Raw genomic sequence first — 26,724 nt, 5'->3', positions numbered from 1 at the left:
CTAAAGAAGACTCATCCCATGTTGCTTGTAGTGCTTTCTTCTTCCTTTGCTTCTTTGCTTCCTTTTGATTTGGACAGTTGGCTTTGATGTGCCCCTTTTGGTTGCAGTCATAGCAGGTAACTTCAAACTTTACTTTTGGGCTGGATTGCACTGTCTTAGACTGAATCACCTTCTTGATGTCCTTCTTCATGAATCCTTTCTTCTTTTTGTAGAGTTTGTGTACTAGGTTGACGATCTCGGCTGTGATCTTGTCGTCGTCATCTTCTGAGTCTAATTCATTTTCAGACTCGGGTTCGGTTCAGTGCTTTGTTTTTGGTTCCCAGGTTCTTCTTGTACCTGCAACCAAAGCAATACCTTTCTTGGCTGGATGTGGATTAGTCTGTTCATGCAATTCAAATTCTGAAAATAACTCATCTAACTTAATTGATAAAAGATCCTTGGATACTTTGTAAGCATCTACCATGGATGTCCACAAAGTATTCCTCGGAAAAGCATTGTGTGTACCTTATTACATCTCGATTCTCCATCTTTTGTCCGATCCCATGGAGTCCATTCAGTAGATCTTGTATCCGTGCATGAAGTTGGCTAGCTGTCTCACCTTCCTACATTTTTATGTTATATAACTTATTTAAAATTAGATCACGCTTACTTACTTTCGTATCGAAGGTACCTTCGTGCAGCTCGATCAGCTTCTCCCATAGTTCTTTCACGCTTGAGAATGGACCAACTCGGTTTAGCTCTTCCTTTGTTAGACCACATTGAAACGTACATGTTGCTTTGGCATTGGTCTCGACCTTCTTTATTATACTTGCGTCCCAGTTCTCGCATGATACTGGTTTTCCCGTGCCATCGAGTGGGAGTGAGATGCCGGTTTTGATGATCATCCACATCTCGAATTGGGTTTGGAGGTAGGACTCCATTTGGCCCTTCCAGTAGCCGAAGTCCTCACCAGAGAAGAGAGGTGGGTGGGTTGTGTTGTAGCATTCTTGGTGGGCCATTGTAGAAGTAAAATCTCGCACAAACAAAAACAAGAAACTTTGTTCCAAGACTTGGTCTTGGATTAGTAGTGCGGGATTAAAAATAAATGTGTAAACTCAAGTGGTGTTGCACCAGCTTCGAGGGAAAATTTTGATTACGATAAAAACAAATTGGAAGGTAGCAATTTTACCAATTCCGATCGACTCCGAAAAATTAAAAATTACCACAAAAAAATTGCTTGAATGGTGATTCACCAATTTGTAGTGAACTTGCTTTGATACCAATTGTAGGATCGAAAGCACTAGAGGGGGGTGAATAGCGCTCGTGGCTTTCATGTCGTTTTAAAATAATCGATCGGAGTAAACGTTATGCAGTGGAAATAAAAGAAACAATTGCAAACTCGAACACCAAGATTTACTTAGTTCGGAACCTGTGGTGATTCCTACTCCAAGGCCCACACTCGTTGAGTGTTTACTTTGGGTAATTCACTATCAATCGAGAAATATTACAAAAGGAGTATTACAATTTAAATGCAATAAATTAAAAGTATACCAACAACTCAAGAATGGAGAAAGTCGAGCTTGTGGTTGTCAGAGTAGCGTTATAGCTTTGCCGGATTGTTTCGTTAGCAGTGCGCAGTAGAAGAATCGTGAATTTCAGTTGTGTTCAAGCATCTAGTCGAGATAGGCTTATATAGCCTGTTGAGGGCGCCCTCAACCGGATGGAGGGCGCCTCCAACCCCGCTGAAGTCGCAGCGTCGATAAGCTCTGCTTCCCTCATTGCTTATCTGCCTGAGGGTGCCTCCAATCTCATGGAGGGCGCCCTCCACCCAGCGTCCAGGGCGCCTCCAGCTCCATGGAGGGCGCCCTCTACCCTGCTGTGCGGAGGTCTTCGACTAGTGAACCCTAGGCGCCTTCAAGCTTCATGGAGGGCGCCTCGGGTACTATTCATCTAAGGCTTTATATTTTTTTCACTTCCTGCAAGATGTGTTAATCCAAAATACAATATATATCATGCAAACCAAAGTTAAGCATAATAAAATCAGATTAAGATAAATATTTAACAGTCACCGAACTGTCCAGTTCTAACTTTGGATTTCCATCCGGAAACCCTAGGTCGAACTAACGCCTATTGTTCCCTCACCGGGAACGCGTCCTCACCTACTCCACTCAGGAGAGTTTACCTGTTGTCAAACTAGTCCTCCAGACCGACTGGACTTTTGCTCAGCGTCCGAGGCTACAGGACTTTCTGCTGGACGTTCGCTCCATGACCCGTCCAGTCTTTTCACCTAGTCCGCGACCACCAGGACTTTCCACCTAGAGTCCCCAACCTTAGGATTTTTGCCCCAAGCCTTCAACCCGTCAAGACTTTCTTCCTAGGGTTACCACCCCCTAGGACCTAAGGTTACCACCCCCTAAGGTTTTCCACCTGCCTAACTGCAGCTAGGATTTTTGCCTAAGTACACTTAGGAATTTCTTGCAAACTCATTTAAACATGTTAGACCACAAATAGCCTTAACTTTGAATCCTTTGTCATTATCAAAACTTAGGTTCGATTGTCAGATGCTTCCTGCACCAACATAAGTGTGCAAGAATTAGGAAGACAAGAGTACACCAGCAGACAAAAAGAAAGCACGCAGCGCGTCCAAGGGATGAGAAGCCAGGGAGGAAGCCTACTTGAAGAGAAGACCAGAGTTGAGTTTGGGTGAGCTCAAATCCAGATGACCAGAGCATCACCCAAGTGAACGAGATCAAAGAAGATTAACTTGGTGGTTGATCTTGAAGACCCGAGGTGCCTCCCTTGTGATTGAGGGTGCCTTGAGTGTCATTGTTGAAGCTACCTAGCAAAGGCACAAAGGTGCCTCCAAGGTGTCTAAGGGGTGAAGGTGCCTCAAACAAGATTGAAGGTGCCTCAAGCAGAGGCACAAAGGCGCCTCCAATCACATTGAAGGCGCCTCCATTCCCGTCGAGCCGTTGGTCGACCATTGGAGTTTAAATAAATATTTATCCACACTGGAGGCGCCCTAGACATCTTTGGAGGTGCCTCCAAGCGATGAATACCAACAACTACTTCATCCTAGGAGGTTATAAAATTCCCCCTGGTACTAAGCATAAATCAACAATCTTTATATTCATTTTCTAGCTAGTTTGTGAGCTTCCAAAGTCTATAAGAAGCTACTCTACCTTCAACGAAGGAGAATTTCTAGTGCGCTTTCACTTGCTTTGGATTAACAATCACTTAGGTTGTAACTAAGTAATTCTTGTGTCCTCTTACTTATTTTATGCATTTTCTTTTGATTGTTTAATTAATACTATATCCTTGCTAAGTTTGAAAAGTAAGAGATTTCTAAAAAAAATTTCAGACTATTCCCCCCTCTAGTCGGCTTAATACAGACCCACACATGCAACCCAAGACTACTGTTGACCTCCGCAAGTGTACGGAAATATCGCAAGTAATATAAAAGATTATCGTATCCACAGGGACTGTTGATTAAGCATTAGTTAACTTCGCACGACGAATTATCTAGACAATCAAAAAGTGGTTTACAAATGTTAGGATAAGAAATAGAAGAGAAAAGAAAGAGAGTAAAGAGGGAGAGAATGAGCGTAGTGAATGGAGGGGAATAGATACTAGGATTTCGGTTTCTTTGTGATGTTATTCAATGTAAATGATCTACCAAATCTTATTTCTCAATTGTCCACCATTTGTAGAAGGTTGTCGGTTCTCTCTTGCAATAGACAACCGGCTTAGGACTGAAATATATACCTAAATGCGATTAATTAGATATGAGCCTATGTTGTCCTTACACGGGCATGTTCCTGTCACGAAGATCCCTCGGAAAATCAATATAGAAATCATTACCTCTCAACCCATAAGATATAAAGATTAATGCATAAATCTATCCTTCCCTCTTGAATTATCCTATTTCCCCCCTAAAGCTCATCCCTCAAACATCCTTACACGGGCTTGCACCTTACACGTGCTTCCCTCGAAAAATCGAGTGAGAGATAATCTCTACAAGATCCACAAGACATTCAAACAATCAATCAAGAATGTGAATTAGGTCCAAATCACAACAATACATCCAAGATTTAATTGATACAAATAGGGAAAAATCATGGAAAATAGGGAATTGGCAAATCCACAAGAGTTTGCATACAATCACATTACATCAAACAAGAACAACGCATCAACAAGTCATTGAATAGAATCATGGCAAAAATCTACATAGTTTTACATCATTCATCACATCACAAATACTCCCTACATCCTAGATCTAGAGATCTACTCCATTGAAAAGGAAGAACAGCCCCAAAACATAAAGAAAAGCATACTTACAACCCTAGATTTGAGAAGAAGGGGAAGAAGAGATGCTTGCCGATAATTCCGATGTCTTGGGGATGCTTCCTCGCTCCGGAGATGGATAGATAGCCAAGGGATGGAGGAGAATGGAGCTCTAGGGTTTCCCCCTAAGGGGAGAACCCTTCCCCCAAGGAGAGGGACGAAGTCCCAGATCTAAAATCTCCCAAGATGAGTCAAAGAATGGGGATCTTGACTCTTATATACCTCCTCCAAACTGCCCAGGAAAACCAGGAAAATAGGGGTCCAGTAAATCGGATTTTTCACCTATTAAACCAGGTTTTCTCGTGATTCACCCTGAATCAAAGTTTTAGCTCTTGAAATTATCTTCAATCTGATACATGGATCGAGCCATGGCTCCAACCGAACCGAAAGTTATGGTGGTTCAAAGTTTGGTCTGCAGTCTAGGCGGAGGTCCAGTTGAACCCACGGTTGGGAGGCAAGGCCGTGCCATTTAGCACGGGAAGAAAAGTCTCCCTCTCTGTTTGACCTGAAGAAAAGTTGTATATCTTGAAGTCTTCTACATTTCGGTATAAAGATCATCCAAAAACTCCAACCGAGCGCAAAGTTATGGCCATTTTACGAACGGTCTGCAGTCTGCCCAGAATTCAGCACAGCTCTATTTTGGCGTGGCACGGCTCGTGTTCTTCGTCGCACGGCCGTGTGAGATCCACACGGCCTCACACGGCTTCTTCTCTGGTTGAGTCACACGGCCGTGTGGCACACACGGCCGTGGCATTTTTCTTCACTGCTGAGGTCACACGGCCGTGTGGATTCACACAGCCATGGCCTTTCTCTCCCTGGAAACTTGGCACGGCCGTGCCATTTGGCACGACCGTATGTTGCTTGGCCACGGGAAGCTTAGCACGGCAGTGTGGGACACACGGTCGTGGCCTTCTTTACATCTGGTGTTGGAGCACGGCCGTGCCATTTGGCACGACCAAGGCATGATATGGCCACATGGCCGTGTGGTATACATGGCCCAAGCATTAATTCTTCCGAAGTTGCTCCCATGTGCGTTTTAGCTCCATTTTTGCTCCAAATAGCATCCTATTAATCAAAACAAGCAAATAGCATATTTTCGAACAAAATATAATGGAAGTATGAAATTACAATGAAATAGGGTGTAATAAACATAGATTATGCCAATGAAATACAAGTAGATGTGCGTCAAAGCATGTATAAAAGTGTATATAATCTACGCACATCAACTACAATTACATATTGTTTCCATTCCACCAAATTTGATCTAGTTAATGTAGGGATGTTGTTTATGCTGGTAGTTACTGATTGCACTGAATTAGAATATAGAATTATTGTAAGCTAACAATTTAAAACCCAAGAACAAAGATATATAAACATGAGTGCATGCAATAAAAAATTATAGGATCGATGCGCGCTAGAGGGGGGGTGAATAGCGCTCGTGGCTTTCACGCTCGTTTTAAAACAAAAATTGAAGAGATAAGGGCAACAGAATAAAGATAGAAATAAAAAACAAACAACACTAACACACCAAGATTTACTTAGTTCGGAGCCTGTGACGACTCCTACTCTAAGGTTCGCAATCGTCGATCACTTTCGTTGGACAATCACTATCAATTCAAAAAGTTATAGTAATGATTATAATTAAACAATTAACTTTAACAATATCAAATAATACCGACGACTTAGAGAATCAGATCTTGAACATGGTTATTATCGAAGCAGCTTTTGGGTGTCGTAGAAGCGGAAGTTGCTTAGAATATTGTTGTTAAGCCACTAGTAAAAGGCTTCTTTTATAGCCTATTCCGGGCACCTGGACCCCCTCCCAAGTGCCTAAACTGTGCTGACGTGGAGTGCTCTTGTCGAAAGTTGATCGACAAAGGTTATTCACCTCCGGGCGCCCGGACCCCCTCCGAGCGCCTGGATCATAACACAGGTCCGACCAATCCTTTCGCTCCAGCTTGGCTAACAGATGATATTTGGTTGTCTGGGCACCCGGACCTCGAAGGCGCCTAGCCCTCGCCCAGGCTACTACTCAACGAAGCCATCCCAGGCGCTTGAACTCCTTCCAAGTGCCCGGACCCCCATTTTGCCCATTTTCAACTTTCTACAAAATAAGCTTAGTCGAGGCACATAATATGTAAAGAATGATTAGATTTGACAGCCTTCAGACTATCTGGTCCTGAATTTGAGTTTCGTTGAAACTCTAAGTCAGACCAACGCTTATTATTCCTTGTTCGGGGAACGCGCCCTCACCTACTCCTCTCAAGAGAAATTACCTTTTGCCAGACCAGTCCTCCAGATCATCTGAACTTTTGCTCAGCGTCCGAGACTTCAAGTCTTCATGCTAAAGTCTTATCCATGACCCATCCAGTCTTCACCTGGTGTCTGCAACCCCCAAGATTTTTACCTAGAGTCCTCGACTCTAGGATTTTGCCCAAAGTCCTTGACCCATCAGGACTTCACGCAGTCCTCCGGACCAGGACTTCATTGCTTAACCACAACTAGAACTTTTCACTTGACTAATTGTAGTTAGGATTTTCCTTTACCTAAGATCACTTAGAACTTTCCTGCACACTTAGTTCAACTTGTTAGACAACAAGATAGCTTAACTTTAAACCCCTTTGTCATTATCAAAACACAGGTTCGATCGTTTGGTGCTCCCTGTACCAACAAAAATATGCATATAATGAGCTCTTAATGTGATACAAAACACAATATTACATTTTAATCTTTAGACTAAAATGTAATTTGTTAGTGGTACTCTTTAATATAACTCAAACCTTAGTTGGCCACATGATATGTCTTCCTTTGGGCTGATACATTATGTGCACAATTGACACTTTATATCAGTTGTACGAAACCATAGCTTACAAAAACCTTAATTAGTCACCTAATATATCTTCCTTTCGGCTGATATATTTTGCACATAATCTAAGCAAATAAAATTTGTTCCTTAGTTGTAAGCTACCTCTAACATATATATATATAACCTAAAAGTAATTTTCCTTTGGGTCAATTCGTTTTAGCATAGATATACATCTACTGACATAAATGCACTAAGCCTACCTAAAATGTCTTTCTCTAGATGGACACAATAGTTCAATTTAGTAGCACTGTATAGATAGACTCAAGAAAACTATAGGAAACTAAATTGAATAGAAGTAATTTCCTCCACTAATGATCCTCAAGTGGTCCAGAGTGGAAACCCAAGCAGTGGAGCAACAACGCGACTTATAGAACTTGACACGGCTGTGTCAGAGCTTACAACCCTTAACACGTCCTAGCCGTGTTGGGAAGCATGGCCATGTCAGAGCTTACAACTCCTGACACAACCTAGCTGTGTTGGGAAGCATGGTTGTGTTGGGGCTTACAACTCCTGACACGGCCTAACCGTGTTGGTAAGCACGACGATGTTGAGCAGCATGGCTGTGTCGGTCACCTAGCACATGGTCATGTTGGCGCATTTAGCACTTGACATTGCACATCAATGTTCAACTGCACAACGCTTAACATGGGCTAGCCGTATTGGGTGACACGGCCATGGCACGTCACGTGTGAAATGCCCAACGCACGACATGGACTAGCCGTGTTGGCCACTAAGGTCATGGTGCATCATGGTGAAACTCTAAACACCTCTGTTTGCGGATCAAATACGATGGTTTTCACGAAACGACGATAGTTACAACTATTCTTTGTGAAAATCACTACTAATGACACATATTTTACATGTTGATTTGGGATCGCGAAGAACTTATATCCTAGGTTTTCTTTTCTATGTACTTAGACAAACAAACATCATTTTACGCTAGCAAAACTAAATCTAGCGTAGAACAATAAAATCAACAAAAATATAAACATTAATGTCATAAAATCGACAAAATGAACTTAGCTCTGATACCACTTGTTAAATCTTGTAAATCCTAAGCCACATAAATTTTAAAATCATACAAGAATTCAAATATAGGAAATACAAAACAAGATCTAATTCCATTGTATAATATGATATCAAATAAATACATAAATTGAAATTTACGAAGAATCTGAATGTAGCAAAATTATCATTGTTCTTCGTGTAGTACTCTTGATCCAACAATCTTTACGAAAGAAGGAGAGCAAGGGGGTTGGTTTTCTAGAGGAATTAGGATGACGACTCCAAAATCACTTCACCAATGGGGAGCAAAGAGTGATCAGAATGCCCTAATTCAACAAGGACTAAACCCAATACATACTATGCACCCACATCCATTATCAGTCCATCAATAATAACAGAGTAGGTTAAAATGTTCTACACATCTAAATCCCACATCTATTAATACAAACCCAATAACTATTAATTAGATCACAAATATATGTGTTCCTTAACGGCATTAATCCACATGTTAATAAATTGAATGTGAACCCAAAAAGGAAGATAAAATTCAACCGTTTCAAACACTAAAAATGAAACCGCCACTCTTTCATACATTCACGTCTTGTTTTCTAAGACATTTTAAAACCAAAACCTAGATAAACAGACCGTTTCTAAGCTTCTTGAAGACATCAATTACTCTAAACAGGTAGTTTCTAAGATTCTTGAAGACATGGATCTGTGGAGTTGTGGCATAAGCTCCCAATTCCAACTAATCTCCAGAGCAAAACAGAGCTCAGGTTGCCACAAGGTTCATCTAAAGTTAGCGACCAAGCCAGCTCTGATCTGGTTGGTCTATTTAAGTAAACCAGGGAGGCTTTTGTCTCTGAAAACTCCATGCACGGACAGCCGCTTGGATAAAACCGCATCATACGATTGAACTGAACATCGTTACCTGCTAAAAGCCCGCACCAAGCGGCCACGTCATGGGTTCTGCCCCCTACACACGAGCGATGGTTCACCTAAAAGAGATAAAAGAGAATTATCAGAATTGACCGGATCAAATCATTAAATCAAATCAAATTAGTTTTAGGATTATTCTAATAATTCTGTTATAATTATTAGAATAATTCTCAGAATAATTTTTAAAATTATTCTGTTATTTATTAATTGGTTAATTGACCGAGTACTTGTTTAAATCCTATATATTGTATTATCTTGAGGGCAAATATCAACAAACAATAAGATTAATTAATACTCTCCTATTTTATCTTCTTTCTATTCTTCTTTTAACATGGTATCAGAGCCATGATCCTTCGTTCCTTCTCTTTCTCTTAATTCTCCCTCACAAATCCTCTTCCCTTCCTTTTCTATCGCCGCCCAAGACAAAAGAGGAGTTTCTTTTTTGAAACCGCAAAACAAGACGGCAAAAGGGCTTCTCCTTTTGTGCTACCGCCGCTGTCCACCGAACGCCGACCAAACCTCGACGTCGACAACAAGTGGTTGCTCCAGCCAAGGCTTCTATTTCCCCCAAGGGGAATTTCTCCAGGCGAAAGACCCCCTTTCCGGCGATCCAGTCTCTCTACAAGATAAGTTATTTTACTTTAGATGTCAAATACTCAACACTATCAAGGAGGCCAAAAATAAAATTCAATCCGATGTCAAATTTGTCGCATCATTGGCCATACTGGAAATTTATGCCCTAAAAGATTTGATTACTCTCGGGTAAAATGTCAAATTTGTCACATCATTGGTCATCCTGGAAATCTATGCCCTCAAAGATTTGCCTCAAATTTCATTGGTGGTTCTACAGTCTCAAGACAACCGTCTATTTCACAAGCATATCCTAAAGCTCTCTCATCTGTGCCTACTTGCGGTAAAACCCCAGAGTTTTCATCTACTGATTGGTATATTGACACTGGAGCAACTCATCATGTCACATCGGATTATAATATCCTTACAGACGTAATGTCATATTATAGCTCAGATACGGTTCAAGTAGGCGATGGCTCATGTTTGCAAATTGCTAATCTTGGAAACACATATATTCATTTATCTAATCGAACTTTTCACATGCGCAATATCTTTCATGTTCCATCTATCGCTAAAAATTTACTTTCTACCCGTCAGTTTTGTCTTGATAACAATGTCATGTTTGAGTTTCATTATAATCATTATCTTATAAAAGATAAAGGAATAAATGCTATTGTGTTTCATGGGAGAATCAAAAATGACCTCTACTATTTTCAAAGTTCTTCAATCAAAGCTTTTGTTGGTGAATGCACAAATAAACCAGCTTGGCATGCTCGACTTGGTCATCTTTCTCTTCATATTGTCCAGTCAATCATCAATAGGTATGATTTACCTACTTCCATTACCTCTTCTCCATCTTATTCATGTAGGGCCTGCATGAAATCTAAAAGTCATAAGCTATCTTTCTATTCATCCGATTATGTTTCTAATTTCCCACTTGAATTAATTCATTCTAATGTTTGGGGCCCTGCACCTGTTTTATCTAACCAAGGTTTCCAATATTATGTTACCTTTATTGATCATTTTAGTAAATATACTTGGCTCTATCCTATGAAAAGAAAATCTGATTTATTGGATATATTCTGTAAATTTCAAAATCAAGTTGAACGATATTTTAATCGTAAAATACTTTCTTTTCATTCTGATTGGGGAGGTGAATATCAAGCTCTCCATCGTCATCTTGTCTCTTGTGGAATTGTTCATCGAGTCTCTTGTCCTCACACTCCGGAACAAAATGGCTCTGCTGAGAGAAAACATAGACACATAGTCGAAACTGCCTTAGCTCTTCTTCATCATGCATCAGTTCCACGTAAATTTTGGGATGAAACTGTTACCACTGCTGTATATCTCATAAATTGACTCCATACTCCATTGCTCAATCATAAATGTCCTTTTGAAACACTTTATAATCAAACTCCTAATTACACTTTCCTTCGAATTTTTGGTTGCGCATGTTATCCATGGTTACGCCCCTACTCTAAACACAAACTTGACTCTCGTTCACTACAATGTGTTTTCCTTGGTTACAACAATTTGCACCATGGTTATCATTACTTCCATATACCAACAGGTCGAATTTATATTTCACAACATGTTACTTTTGATGAGACTCTATTCCCTTTTTCAGTATCTTCTTCGATCTCTCCTCCAGATACAGGTGGCACCTTCTTAATGTCACCTAATATTGTCAGAAATGATGGCATCCTAGGTCCTGCTCACCTCTCTAATAACTCCCCTATACCATCAGAATCACCTCAGGATGCTGCTCCAATCTTGGAAGCCTCGCCGGTCGAAGACAATTTGCTCTCTAGTTTTGAATCCTCAGATAATGCAAGTTCGTCATCTACATCACCATGTCAGCCTACTTTCTTATCACCATCAACAAGTGATTCAGATGATAATGCTCCTCGTCGCATGCTTCCCATTAGTGACATTTATGAACGTTGCCCACCAAATGCGACTCGATATCCTCTTCCATGGGCTCTAGTGGTTTCTTCAAAATCTATTGAAACAACTTGTTTTACATAAGTAAACAAGGATCCAAATTGGCGTTGTGCAATGGCTACAGAATTTGATGCACTTCTTCGCAATGGAACATGGAGTCTAGTTCCACGCACTTCCTCAATGAATGTTGTGGGCTCTAAATGGATATTCCGTCTTAAGTATCGAGCTGATGGCTCTCTTGAACGATACAAAGCTCGACTTGTAGCCAAAGGTTTTTGTCAGCAACCAGGTATTGACTTCAATGATAATTTTAGTCCAGTCATCAAGATTACATCTGTCAGACTATTATTATCGATAGTTGTTAGTTCCAATTGGTCTGTACGCCAATTGGACATCTCAAATGCGTTACTCCATGGTCATCTTGAGGAAACTGTATTTATGGAGCAACCACCTGGATTTATTCATCCACAATTTCCATCTCATGTTTGCCAACTTAAGAAATCTTTATATGATCTTCGACAAGCTCCTCGTGCATGGTTTCATCGACTATCCAATTGGTTATAATCTCAAGGATTTTCTGGATCAAAGACTGACTCATCTCTATTTCACAAATATAATGATGGGTCTATGATATTTTTCTTATTTATGTGGATGACATCCTGATAACCGGTAATGATCACAAGGGCATCATAACTTTATTAAATCTTCTTAATTAAGAATTTCCTACCCGAGATTTGGGCATTGCTCGTTTTTTTCTTGGTATTGAGCTTATTCCACATGAGGATGGCTATCTTCTCTCTCAGAGCAAATATATTACTGGACTTCTTCAAAGAGCCAAAATGGATGGAGCACGTCCGGTCTCTACACCAATTGCTATAAACAACTCTCCATCTGCATCCTCTCCTACTCTGTCTTATCCACAGATTTATCGAAGCATTGTTGGAGCCTTACAATATGTCACTATCACACGCCCTGATATTACTTTTGCAGTAAATCGTGCTTGTCAATTCATGTATGCTCCAACTGAACAAAATTGGGATAATGTAAAAAGAATACTTCGCTATCTCAAAGGTACTATTCTACATGGTCTTCTTTTATATCGTCAATCGTCTCGAGATTTACATGCCTATAGTGATGCGGATTGGGCAAGTTCTCCTGAAGATAGACGCTCTACTAGTGGATATGCAATATTTCTTGGATTAAATCTTATCTCATGGAATTCGAAGAAACAACCTACGGTATCTCGTTCAAGTACTGAGGCAGAATATAAAGCTATAGCAAATACAACGTCTGAAATTATTTGACTTCAATCACTTCTCTCTGAACTTCATCTTGCATCAAATATTGCACCAAAAATTTGGTGCGACAATATTGGAGCAACATATCTCACAGCAAATCCAATCTTTCATGCTCGTACAAAACATGTGGAGATTGATTTTCATTTTGCTCGTGAACGTGTGGCAACTCAACAATTATCCGTCTCTTATATCTCTGCTTAGGATCAAATTGCTGATATTTTTACTAAACCATTATCCAGACAACGTTTCAACAAGTTAGCAAGCAAACTCAACGTCAAAGATCTCTCGTTAAGTTCGTCGAGGAATAAAAGAGATAAAAGAAAATTACCAGAATTGACCCGATCAAATCATTAAATCAAATCAAATTAATTTTAAGATTATTCTAATAATTCTGTTATAATTATTAGAATAATTCTCAAAATAATTTTTAAAATTATTCTATTATTTATTAATTAATTAATTGACCGAATTTTATTTAAATCCTATATATTATATTATCTTGAGGACAAATATCAATAAACAATAAAATTAATTATTACTCTCCTATTTTATCTTCTTTCTATCCTTCATTTAATATCCCCAGATTTAACAGCAGAAAATTCGACAACAGGATTAATATTACAACCCAGAAAAGTAGTAGTTTCAGCGGCAAGCTTTATCAGCACATGTTCAAATAGAAGTTCTCATACAACAGACCCACCGACACTGTTCATCTAACACAGTACGCTACATGGAAACTGCACGGTGGCTTATCAACTTTAGCGAAGAATGATTGATTGTAGCGAAGAATGATATATTTTGCTGACTCGTCGACACTCGCACTAGAAAAGGCTGTGGCTGGGTGTCAGCTTTCTTTCATTTCGTTGTTCTTTTCACACACGGTCTTTCTCACAAACTGTCCACGCACACGCGGCCTCTGCTCTGCGAGTATTTTCCTGCTCTGGTAACGTACCTGAAAACAGAACCAACAGAAGGAACAGCCCACTTCCATCCAAAGTTCCAAATTTCTCAAGTGTAAAGTAAAACACCCGACGATATGATAGAAAGAGGATCCCATGAACTATCTAATATGGTCATGATTCTAACAGAATCTCTTCTTCCAAAAAGTTAACAGAATCAAAGTTAACTTGAGATTTCTTAAGGTACCCAAAAAATGCTGTCTACCTTTTTTATGAAGTTTCTTTCTGTCCTCTTTTCTCGGAACTTCTTCAAGGCCGCTTCTCTTTGAGCAATACGGATCTGAACAACTCCACTGCCGCTTGCATTGCCACCTCCAGATCTGCTCATCTCTGTATTATGATTAGCAACTAGTACGTTTAACATTGCAGGGTTTGCAGTGTTCCTATTTCCATTATATCCATTGCAGGGATGATATATGGCAGAATTGCTTCCCATTAGGCTATATTTTGAAGAATTACCTTCAACTGGCCCAACAAAGGCATTGGACAACCAACATTGTAGAGCTGGTGACGCCATTTTAGGCTGCAAGTCATCCAAATCTGGTGGCTGCTGCTGCTGCTTCTGTTGTGACATACTACGAACATGTAGGTGATGGTGATGGTGGTGGTGGTGATGATGCTGCACTTGGACCTGATGCTCTATTCCTCTCGCTTGTCATGTAACTCCAGTTGCCTGTGGCTCTTCTGTTTTCTCATGGACAATTTGCTGATTTGTTGAGGTTCGAATCTGCTTATGAAGGGGAACTGCTGTGGTCTGGATGCAGTTGAATACAAATGTGGATGCTGTTTCCTTCTTGTTTGCTTCAGGTTGGGTGAATGCATTAATGGTGGATCCTGTGGCGTTTTTGTTACTGCTACCAGCAGAACCTGATTTCAAAGGAGCTGAATTTGAGCCAGTCATTGCATTATATATAGAGTTGTTCCTGGTAGTGGTGCCCATATCATTGTTGTTACTACTGCCATTGGAACCTTGTTTTAGCAGATCGACATTTGAATTGGATATCATGTTGTATATAGACTCTGCCCTCATTGCCTCGGAGCTGTTATCAGGTGGAGAACAACTTCCTCCGCAACCAGTTGGTGCTTGATTAGAACCAGCAGATTTGTGATACCTTACACAGTGATAGAGTTAGTTAGAAAGCTTCTTTTTCTTAAATGAACAAATACAAAATCATTTCGGAATTTGGTTTTTGCACCTGGAGAATGCAGACTGTTCTGAACGTCTTAGAACATTGCGGTCATCAAGAGTGGCAGAAGATCCACATTCCCCCCTTGCTCTAAGCCTCTTCAAGCTCAACTCCAGATTTGGTAAATCACTAGGATTATCAGTGGTCTTTTCTTGACATTCTGGAATCTTAGACAAACCTTCAGGGACTTGAAGTGCAGATAATGGATGTGTATCAAGGTTATTAGCCATTGCACCAATCAAATCAAAAGTTTTTGTGCTTCGTTCATCAGAGATAGACACGTTATTGCTCTCTAGTGTAGGAATTTCCTGGTTTTGGTCACTATCCAGCAGTTTTTCCTCATTCATGTCCCTTTGCTTGGAAAGGTTCATTACTTTTCTTGGATGAGTTTCATACCGTATCTCTGCAATTATTGGTACTCCTATCTTCAAGTCTTTACCCATGATCTCATCTACGCAGCAGATTATCCATGATGCAGATGCTCAAAAATAGAAAGAAAAATGCTTCATTGAATCTGAATGAAGCATACCAGTAAGCTCTTTTTGTCCTGGGCGCCCTCCATTAGATGATATGGGTACCCAATCATTACAAAAGGTTCCAGGATTCGGATGAATGACCTGTGCACAAGTACTGTCAGGTGAATCAGCGATCTGATCTTGTGGAGACATATGTTGAAGGCTGTCAACCTCCATTGCACGTTTTATGTAGGAACTCTGCATCGGGAAGTCAGTTTACTAAGACAAATTTAACGGTGAGCACATGCTATTGTTTGAAATAGTGGTATAGAAGTATAACAAATTGATTGCAAAAGTTGATAAAACTATTTCATCTCTTAAGATGGATTGTGGCACATGCTTTTATGATTTCAAAAACATAAGCAATACATATTTATCATAATTGTAGAAGAACAGAGGGAGCGAGAGAGTTCCTACTCCTCCATTTAGCTTGCTCGACCTAGTTCTTCATTCTCAATCGTCATTGCACTTTCCTATATGATACCCTGTGATACCAATTCTAATCCAAATCAAAAGGTAATGCATATGTAGCCCTATTTCAGTCTGACATTCCTACTTACGCATAGAAAGACTTTAGATCAAAGGATTGACCCCTCCCAAGAGATTGGCAGGTCAATTGACCTCTCCCAGGAGGTGGCCTGACGCGGTGGAGTAAAGGCAGAGTCTTCGAACTAAGTAATTTGCATTGTCTTTATTATATTTCCATTGGCAATATACTTAACAGGACAACTTATACAGGAGTACTCACATGCAACTAACCCTTGAACTGTCTTTATTTTGCAATAAGTTTTATTTTTAGGTTTTGACTATTCACCACTCCCCTTCAAGCCACATTGAACCACATCCAAGTCTCTTCCAAACCAATCATCAATCCTATGCTTACTTGTATAAGATATCATGTTAGGAGTGTGGTTGGTTAAGAAAATAACTCGCTCTTCTCACCAACTAGTTCTAGGTTAGCCTAGAGCTTATCAACTCATCATTTCTTTTAATGTGTAGTTCTTGTGCTTGACATCACCAATGGATTGAGGTAAGGAGTTGTGGCTTGGTGAATTATGACCAACTAAGTAAAATTCTTCAAATAGAGTTTCATATTCTCCTCCCACTGCTTTTTTTAATTTTGTTTCCAAGTAATTTTCAACGCCATTTTAGTAACCTAAGAACTTCAAGGACGTCACCTTTAGTTCTTATAAATAGACAATAATAATTATATATAATCAAATGCTTTTTTCTACCTCTCATCTATGCAAATTTTCAAGTCATAAATGACACTATGAATAAATTTTAGAGGTATCATGTTCCTTTCCACAGCGAGAATGATATCTTTGGTAGTTTAGTCTCTACACAGGTCTCACACTTTCTCAAGCTATCAATTGCCCATGAAATCATCATTTTTGTTTTGGTTGGCCTCAAAAACCATTGACCAGCTTAGGTTTTATGTATATTAGGATTGTACAAGACATCAAGAAGCATTAGTTCTCTTTGAAAATTCATCAACACTACTCTACCTCTAGGACGATGATAAATTAACCATAAAGAGCTTGTGTTTGGAAATCAAGGTTTAGAAGGAGAGCATCTCTTTGTGTGTACAGAGTGTCTAGTGGCTCCAATGTCAAACCACCGCTCTCTTGAGATATCCACCATATAAGATTTAAACATTTTCTTGGTTACATTGACCAGATTATGAGGGCTTTGCTTTAGATTGTATTATTTCTTCTTTTTGGATCTGTAATCCTCAGCGCAGTTGCTGATGGTGTTGTTGTATTTCCCATAGACATAGCAGCCCCCTTGAATTTTTTAGCTTGCTCGGTCAACCACTATCAGCGTGCTTCTATTTCATCAGCCCTTAATTCCATAAAAGTTGTTTCATTAGCTCTCTTCTTGGATACTCTATTTTTGTTCTCTATTCAGAGTGAAACAATTAAACCTTCAAGCTTTATCTTTTTGCATTTAATGTTGAGATAGTTCTTGAAGTTCTTCTACGTTGATGGTAGCCTCTCAGTTGTTGCAATGGCCTGAAAAGGTTCATATAACTACATGCCCTCGATATAGATCCCTTATACTACTAGTTGCAGCTCTCGAACCTAACCCATTATGGGCTTAGAGTTCACCTTCTTGCAGTCCAAGATGTTGGTGTAATGATGCTCCCAAGTAGTTTGGGGAGATTGTTGGTGCAACAATGCTCGGAAGTGGTTAGGTTCAATAAGGATTTTTCGATGTGCTTGGCAAAGAGTTTAAATTATATTTGTTTGTATTACCAATATGTGTACATCAAGTTTGCAAAAACATGGCATATGCAACACATGGATCTTGTGACTCAATAGGATTGAGCTAAAATGGTTGACTTGATGACCAAGATATTTTGGTTTGGCTCAATAGCTCAAAGGTATGAGATGAAATGGACTCGGAGGTGATTAATGAAGGATGATATGACACATTTGAGCAATAAAAAAATTAGCGAGGTGGGCGTTAGAACGAAGAGCATGGAGAGATTAATGATTGGATAATTTTGACCGTTTTGAAATAGGGATGACAATGGATCAGATTCAGATTGGATTTCGTATCCTCCATCCTCATACACATATCCATTAAAAGATCGGATATTTTCTATACTAATAATTTTTCTTCTTTTCATCAAACTATCATCATTCAATAAAAGCATATTAGAATTAAAATCATATATATATATATATATATATATATATATATAGAATATTCGATATTCAGGCCGGATATTAAAAGTCCCTCCAAACCCTTCTCCATTCAGGTCGGATATCGGATCCTCCTTCGAGTTCGGAGGAAATTGTCATCTCTAGCTTGAAATGAGATGAGCTTATAGGTGAATGATGAAGGATGACATGGAGCACTCGAAGGACTAAATAAAATTTCTAGAGAGGTGTACTCAGGCAAGCAACAAGAGGTGTACTCCATAGGTAACCCCATGAAGGATGATATAAGCTTGGAGCGCTTGGGGCATCTAAGAGCTCAAGAGCAATATAAAGTTGCGACAACTTGAAAACCCAAAAGATGGTACATTATGAGAGATTAGGAGCGATTTGTCATGTGAGTTTATATTAGTGCAAGGAGCACCATAATCGAACATATATTTTGATGTTGTCAAAGGTTCAAAGTTAAGTCTTGTTATTATCTGATGAATTGATCAAGTATGCAGGATGCTCACCTTGGAAAGTCCTAGTAGGTCAGCTAGACCCAATACTCTGCAAGGGAAATCTCAACAGATTGTGGAACCAGATAGGAAATCCAAAAGGGTCAAGTGGGTCTGACATATATCAGGTGGACTCAATAGGTCTGAAGGACCCGATATCGAGTCAAGTGAAAGCCCTGATAGACGATCCAATGCTGAGTAGTTAAGTCCAAATAGGTCTTGATGACCCACTGTTTGGCAGATGAGTTGAGGTAAGCTACTAGATGTAATGAGGTGAGGTCGTGTCCCAATAGGAACAAATCTTAGGCGTTGATCTAACTAAAAAAACCAACGGAGGTTTCTAAGTTAAGATCAAGACAGTCCTTACTGTCTTAATAATGCATACTATATTTATACTAATCTTGTCTTGCAGGTTTCTGTTCTAACACTGTCTTGCACGATAAACTTTATATCTATTTTTGCAAGATCATTTTGTCGACCGAAAAGGCTGTTCAGTCGATGGAACCATGGAAAATTAGAGCAATGACATTCGATCCAGAAGCACAAATGGAATTATGGTCCCGTAAACGGATCAAGGTGATCAATCGACGGATCAGTGGATTTCCAAAATTAAATCAAGATTCGAATCAGAGTACAAAAGGTATTTCTGATATTGAACGGATAAGATCAAAGCAAACAAAGAAGGAACAAAGGATTAGTCGACGAATAAGCATATCAGTCGACGAATAGGATCAGTTGGCAGGACCTTTATCAGTCAACGGAACAAAACCTATAAAAAAAAGCCCTCGAGCTCTGAGCCAGACACAACTCTTCATCTCTGATCTACTCTGCTCCGGCTGCGATTGTTCGTGCAAGCTTCAACAACTCTGCTCCATGAAGATCTCCAAGCGCTACATCTCTAATTAATTGTTGTTATTGGTAATATTTTTTCTTATGCACTTATTCTTTAAAGATAGTAGAACTGTTACTATCATCATATCATACTTGTACGATCTTGCTTCTTCGAAAGAACTTTATTAGCATTGCCGAATGAAAGCGGTCAAAGATCGCAGGCCTTGGAGTATGAGTCAATTGGACTCCGAACCAAAGTAAAAAAAATAAACGTATCTTTAGTTTTGTTTTCTTTTTATTTCCGTTGCAAATTTTAGCTCCTCTTGTCTTTCATGATCCAACAATTTATGCTTTTGGGGGCAACATCATTAGAAGATTATATGGGTATGCTAGGTAGGGGCTACCTAGTCAACTTGTAGAGTCTTCGAACAAGGAGGAATAGATTCTTGGTTATAGTTTATAGTTAAGAGAAATCTCGATGCTTTGTGTAGGCTTACAATAGGTAAGCAGAGTGAATTCAACATCTTTGAGCATATTGAGTTGACTGGATGTTGATCCAATCGATTGGAGTGATAAGTCATATGTTGAGTTGACTACAAACTATCTAATTGGAGACAAATTGCTCTCTATTGGACTGAACTTTGGTTCAAGTCGACTAGACATCAATTGGAGAATTATTTGAGCCAACTAACTATTGTGTTATAATATATAAATTTTGAATTTTAGTCGACTAAACTTGTTCCAAAACTAGTTGCAGATCACCCTATATAAGTGGACACATTTTCTCTTGATAAAGCTGTATAAATTGAGCATTGTTATTCCAACAACTTAGTATTCTAGAAAATGAGTAAGAGTTTAAGGAGGCCTTGTCTTGGTAATCCTTCTCTTGCTCTTATTTGTTATATTCTATAAGAGAAGTTATATTTTGTATGAGGCTTCTTCACCTATGTGAACAGAGGTCCTCGTTGGATTTCAAGAGTAATATCAATAGGGCAGTCGGCCATGGGTAGGAACTGAAGTCCAAATCAAATTAAATATATCATGTTAGTGTTGTTATTGATTAACTTATTTCAACTATGAAATAACACACATAACCCAATCCACACCATCAGCACCACGTGTACGGTGTACTAACAAGTTTTTTTTGTCATTGTGTGTTTGCAAAAGAAACACATTTTTAATTTTTAGATGACAATCCATTCCATGCTAATCTAAACATAAGAACCTTTTGATAATAAATTTCATCAAACCGTCATCCTTCACTTTATATTTCTCTCACATAAAGCCTTGGGTGTTTTTGCATTAGTATTCACATTGTATATAGGGGTTAGGGTTTTTAGGGTTTAGGATTTTAAGGTTTTAGGGTTATCCAACTCATCGAACAACCTTTGAGGATATAATGTTTGCATAGGAAGTCTTTATACTCCAGGCCTCTAATGCAATTTTTGTTTGAGGATCATCAAACTCGGAAGGTAATTCTCCAACAAGAACCCAACTAGGTTCTAAGTCATTAGGCAACATAACATTTTTGGTCTAAGAGAATTTTTCCTAACTTTCAGCAAGGAGAACCTATGTCTCCATTTAGGGAATATTATTTTAAGATTTTCATATACCTTTGAGTCTATGAGGTCAAAAGTAAGTTCAACAACTTGGTAGCTCGACTACTTGAAAGTGGCTTGGTGGATCATGATAGCAAAAAGTGAAATCGTCACTAATACGAGTAGTAATTTGTGGACCCAGGAGATAACAAGATGGCCAAGGTATAAACCATACGGGCAAAGGCCGGCTGGGCTCAACGCCTTTAGCCTTGTAAAGTTCTTAATATACGATCAGTCGGATAAAAGCTGGTCGAACATAAGGTTTTCTGTGTATGCCCGACCGGGTAACGGTCGGCCGGTCTTAGCGCCCTTAGCCTCGTAAAGTTCTTAATATACGATCAGTCGGATAAAGACTGATCGAACATAAAATTTTCTGTGTACACCCGACCGGGTAAAGGCCGGCCGGGCTTAGCGCCCTTAGCCTCGTAAAGTTCTTAATATACGATCAGTTGGATAAAGGATGGTCGAACATAAGATTTTCTTTGTACGCTTGGCCGGGCAAAGGCCGACCAGGCTTAGCACCCTTAGCCTCGTAAAGTTCTTAATATACAATCAGCCAGATAAAGGCTAATCGAACATTAGGTTTTTTGTGTACGCCCGACCGGGCAAAGGCCGGCCAGGCAAAGACCAGCCAAGCTTAGCACCCTTAGCCTCGTAAATCTCTTAATATACGATCGATCGGATAAAGATCGGTCAAACATAAGGCTTTCTGTATATGCCCGATCGGGTTTAACACACTTAGCCTCATAAAGCTCTTAATATATGATCGGCTAGATAAAGGCTAGTCGAACATAAAGTTTTCTGTGTACGCCCGATAGGGCAAAGGCCGGTCGGGTTTAACACACTTGACCTCATAAAGCTCTTAATCTATGATTGGTCGGATAAAGTCTGGTCAAACATAAGATTTTCTGTGTACACCCGGCCGAGCAAAGGCTAGCTAGGCTCAAAGATACTCAACCTCATAAAGTTCTCAACATATGCTCGGGCGAGGAAAGGTCGGCCTGGTTTAAAGGCACCTATCCTCTAGAGGCTTCACATGAACAGCCAGCCGAGCGAAGGTTGGCCGGGTTTAAGATTATCCGATATCATATTGTCTCTTAAATGTTGCTTTAATATACAATTGGTCATATGACTCCTTGAATAGATTTTCGCCATACTTTGGGCACCATATCAGTCTCTGAACATATCTTTACAGTATTTAATACACGACAGAGTAGGTTAATACAAAGGTAGGTATAAATATGGCGGCCTCGGAGACCGACCGAGATATACTCAGCAGACAACTAATGACAACATTATAATAGCTTATCAGAACTTGTTGGGGAATATTCCTTTGAAGCCTTCTTCGAAGGTTATTATGTCTCTCGTAAACAGCTAATCATAACAGCATATTCTTTTAACCACCTTAGTAATGACATGAAGTATAAACCACAAAAGAGATACATCAATAAGTAGATGAAAGATTCCTCGTATAATTATTTCGTAAAGTCCAAGTTGTACACTTTTTTTCACCTAACAAACTCCGACAACTTAAACCACCTCATGATCACGGAGGTTATGGGAGGTGGTATATAAAGGGATTTTCTCCATTGGCAAGGTATGCAATTAGCATCATCTAAACCTTACGCTCGTGCGTATCCTCTGATGTTCTCCATTCACCCGCCGAAAATTGTACTGACTTGAGCGTCGAGGACCCCTTGCCTAGTCTTTGGTCACTAACGTTTTGTCGAATCATCGGATTGTGTGCAGGATCGTAGGAAAGTTTCGTTCCAAGCTAAAGAAGTCTCCCACTAGTCAACAAATAATCTACCAAAGTCAACACGCCATCTCCCTAGCCTTCAGACAAGATCAAATTTGACGCTATCTATGAGAACCTTCGCCTGAATCTGAAGCTTCGAGATGGAAGAGACTAGAAAACTCACTGACGACACTTTAACACAAGAAGATTTAGAGTTGCTCATCAATGCCAGAGCACAAAAATTACTACAGCAACAACAACAAACAAACACTGGTGGCACGCTGCCGCCACCAAATCCGGCAACGTCGACAACAGCGCATCAGAGGGAAAGGGGGTTCAAGAGGAAGACCTTGCTCATTTACTTCCTGTGCCTCTTTCACGAATCCGACACCCCCAAGTACTCTTCCGCATACGGCCTGAGCAATTGGGCCAAGGAGGATTACTCCAAGAATCTTCGGGAGAAGCGCCTGTCCGAGACAGGCGCAAAAGTCGTAGCTAGTGATAGCTCTGCTGAGTGAATCGTCACCCCGTTCTCTCAACGACTGGAGGATCCATTGCCAAAATACTATCAGTCTAAGCATAGGAGAGTATTCCGAAACAATCGACCCAGAGGATCATCTACTCACATTTGAGAATACTGCCCTTCTTCAACAATTTTCGGATGGTGTGAAATGCCGAATGTTCCTCACCACATTCGGCGGGGCAGCCTAGCGATGGTTTAAACGACTATCAGATAACTCCATTCGTCGTTTTAAGGACTTCCGTAAAATATTTCTCCACCACTTCTCCAGTAACAGACGCTACCACAAAATCCCTTAGAGCCTTTTTCGCTCAAACAAAGGCCCAAAGAGACACTCCGAGCCTATATGAAGAGGTGCAATCAAGTGACTATGGATGTCCCTATAGCCACCATGGAGATTTAAGTGAGTGTCTTTCCTTAATGGCTCATCGATAATGATTTTTTTCGTGATTTGGCTAGAAAACCTCCAACGAACTTTAACCTGCTGATCGACCGGACAGCTGAATTCATCAACGTTGAAGAAGCACAGGCTGCCCGAAGGAACGAGGGCACCACGCTCGCTCCGGCTCCAGCCACTGAGCACCCAGCGTTACTTACCCCTCCGCCTAAAGGACCCCGGGCAGGTCCTCAATATTGTCATCCAGAGTTGCGGCCTCAAGTCGTGTAGCATGTGGAAGCTCCTCAGAAAGCTCCACGAAGGTGGTGCATATACCATCGAGCATCCACTCATAACACTAAGGATTGTTACACTCTACGAAATCAACGAAACAACAACCCCAGATACCGCAGGTATTCTCCAGCTCCAAATCATCGACCGTATCAGCAATAAAATAGCCCACTTAGGATTAAGTACCAAGCGGTTGAGCCGTAGTAGGGAACATTCAGCCCCAGGCCGAACAAGTTCAAACCCGAGCGAGCTTTTATTGAGAGAGGCAACTCAGTTAACATTATCTTCAAACAAACATTTAAGTAGTTGCAAATAGACCCGAGCGAGCTTCAGCCTATGGTGACTCCTTTGTACGTGTTCACAGGCAACGAAGTTCGACCGCTCGACCAAATAAAGTTGGCCATATCGTTATGGGAGGAGCCCCTGATGAGAACGCGCCGATCGATCTTTATAATTATAGATGCGCCCTTCGCTTACAACGCCAATTTGGACTGACCGACCCTAAATGAATTCCGAACAGTCGTCTCAACCTTCTGCCAGGAAATAAAATTCCCCATGGATGACCAAATGGGAGAAGTCAAAGGCGATTAGCTGGTAATGCGCAAATACTACGTGGAGATAATTAAGATAGAGACCAATGCTGCCCGGAAAATTCAAAGGATGGAAGTCAATACTATTCAAGAGAAGCCCCCTTCCAAAAAAAAGAAGAAGTACAAATTCAAACCAGTCGACTACGAGCCACCACTCAGATAGCTACCGACCTAGCTCCTCAGCTTAAGGCCGAGCTGGTGGAAATTCTGACACGCAATAGTGATGTGTTTGCCTGGACGCCCAAAGAAGTAACGGGCGTGTCTCCAATGTCATGGAGCATGTGCTCCATATCTATCCTGACGCCTGCCCTGTCAAGCAAAGGAAGTGAGATTTCGGGGTTGACTAGAATAAAATCATCAAAGAAGAGGTGGGCAAATTATTAGAAGCGAGCTACATTTGGGAGGTGTAGTTCACGAGCTAGCCGGTCAATGTTGTCCTAGTCTCCAAACCCGAAAACAAGTGGCGAGTCTGTATTGACTTCAGTGATCTTAACAAAGTCTGCCCGAAAGATTATTATCCCCTGTCTCGTATCGATCAAATAGTAGATTCTACTTCTGGCTGTGAATTCATCTGTATGCTGGAGGCTTATCAAGGATATCACCAAGTCCCGCTCGCCAAGAAAGATCAGGAAAAGGTTAACTTCATAACCACCGAGGGTACTTATTGTTATAATGTTATGTCATTCGGACTAAAGAACGCAAGGTCTATCTATCAAAGACTTTCAAGAGCAAAATGGGCAGAACATGGAAGTCTATATGGCTGATATCCTCATGAATCCCTCTGACTTGTGTGCCGACATAGAAAAAACCTACAAAACTTTAAGACAATATGGGCTCAAGCTCAACCCCTGCAAATGCTTATTCAAAGCTAGAAGTGGAAGATTTCTGGGCTATATAGCCACCGAGCGAGGGATTAAAGTCAATCCCAGGAAAGTACAAGCTCTCTATAAAACATGGCTCCCCCACACAATTTGAAGGAGACACAAAGACTAACTAGCCGAATCACTGCTCTGACTTGCTTCATCTCCCGATCGGCCGATCGAAGTCTGCACTTCTTTAAGATACTTCGTCGAGTGACCAAATTTCAATGGGATGTTGATTGCAACAAGGCATTCGAGGAGTTGAAGAATTATTTGTCCGCTCTGCCCGTATTCGCTAAATCAATAGTGGGTGAAACTTTATGGATTTATTTATCAACTAATGAGTATGTTATTGGTTCAGTGTTGGTGAGGCAGGAGGGAAAAGAGCAATAGCCTGTATACTTTTTAAGCCATTTATTAAAAAAAGTGTCGTTATACCGCACTCGAGAAATTAGCGTATAGATTGGTCTTACCTGCTCGAAGGTTGCGTCCTTATTTTTTATCGCATTCAATCATCATATTAACTAATAGCACTTTGGATCGAGTGCTTGTCAACCCTAAGGCGTTCGGAAGATTGATCAAATGGACAACTAAACTTAGTGAGTACGGCATACAATACCAACCTCGAGCAGCCATCAACGCCCAGGCCCTCGCTGATTTCATAACAAAAGTACAAGATCCTGAAACTGAAGAAACTTGGAGGATATATGGTGATAGATCCTCTACCCGGCAGGGTAGTGGGATAGACATTCTTGTTATATCACTCAAGGAAGATTGAATGCAATTATCTATTTGGTTAAATTATCGGGTCACCAATAATGAAGCAGAGTATGAGACATTAATAGCTAAATTGCAAGTTGCGCAGCACATAGGAACTGCTCCGATTTTAATCTATTCAGATTCTCAGCTGCCAGCTCAATAGTTGTTCAGCAATTTTAAAATCAATAATGAACGACTCAAGTTATATGCGGAGGCATTTGATAAGCTGAAAGACGAATTTCAAGATGTAATTATAGAAAAAGATTCCCCGTTCAAACAATCAAATAGTAGATAAGTTAGCTAAATTAGCCTCTGCCATAATTCCTTGGGATTTAGATAAGCCTATTGAGCAAACATTATTAGTGGCTTGCATTGAGCAGCAGACCGAC

At 40.2% G+C, this 26,724-nt stretch overlaps 1 pseudogene; it reads right to left on the bottom strand.

Annotated features, from left to right (window-relative positions):
* Positions 1 to 13,505: 13,505 nt before the first annotated feature.
* LOC122056397 overlaps positions 13,506 to 26,724 on the bottom strand; it is a 30,365-nt pseudogene continuing 17,146 nt past the window's right edge.

This window comes from Zingiber officinale, chromosome 3B (genome assembly GCF_018446385.1).
Source record: "Zingiber officinale cultivar Zhangliang chromosome 3B, Zo_v1.1, whole genome shotgun sequence".
Lineage (NCBI taxonomy): Eukaryota > Viridiplantae > Streptophyta > Magnoliopsida > Zingiberales > Zingiberaceae > Zingiber > Zingiber officinale.
The sequence above is the reverse complement of the archived record's forward strand: the minus strand, read 5'-3'. Positions and strand labels throughout refer to the sequence as shown.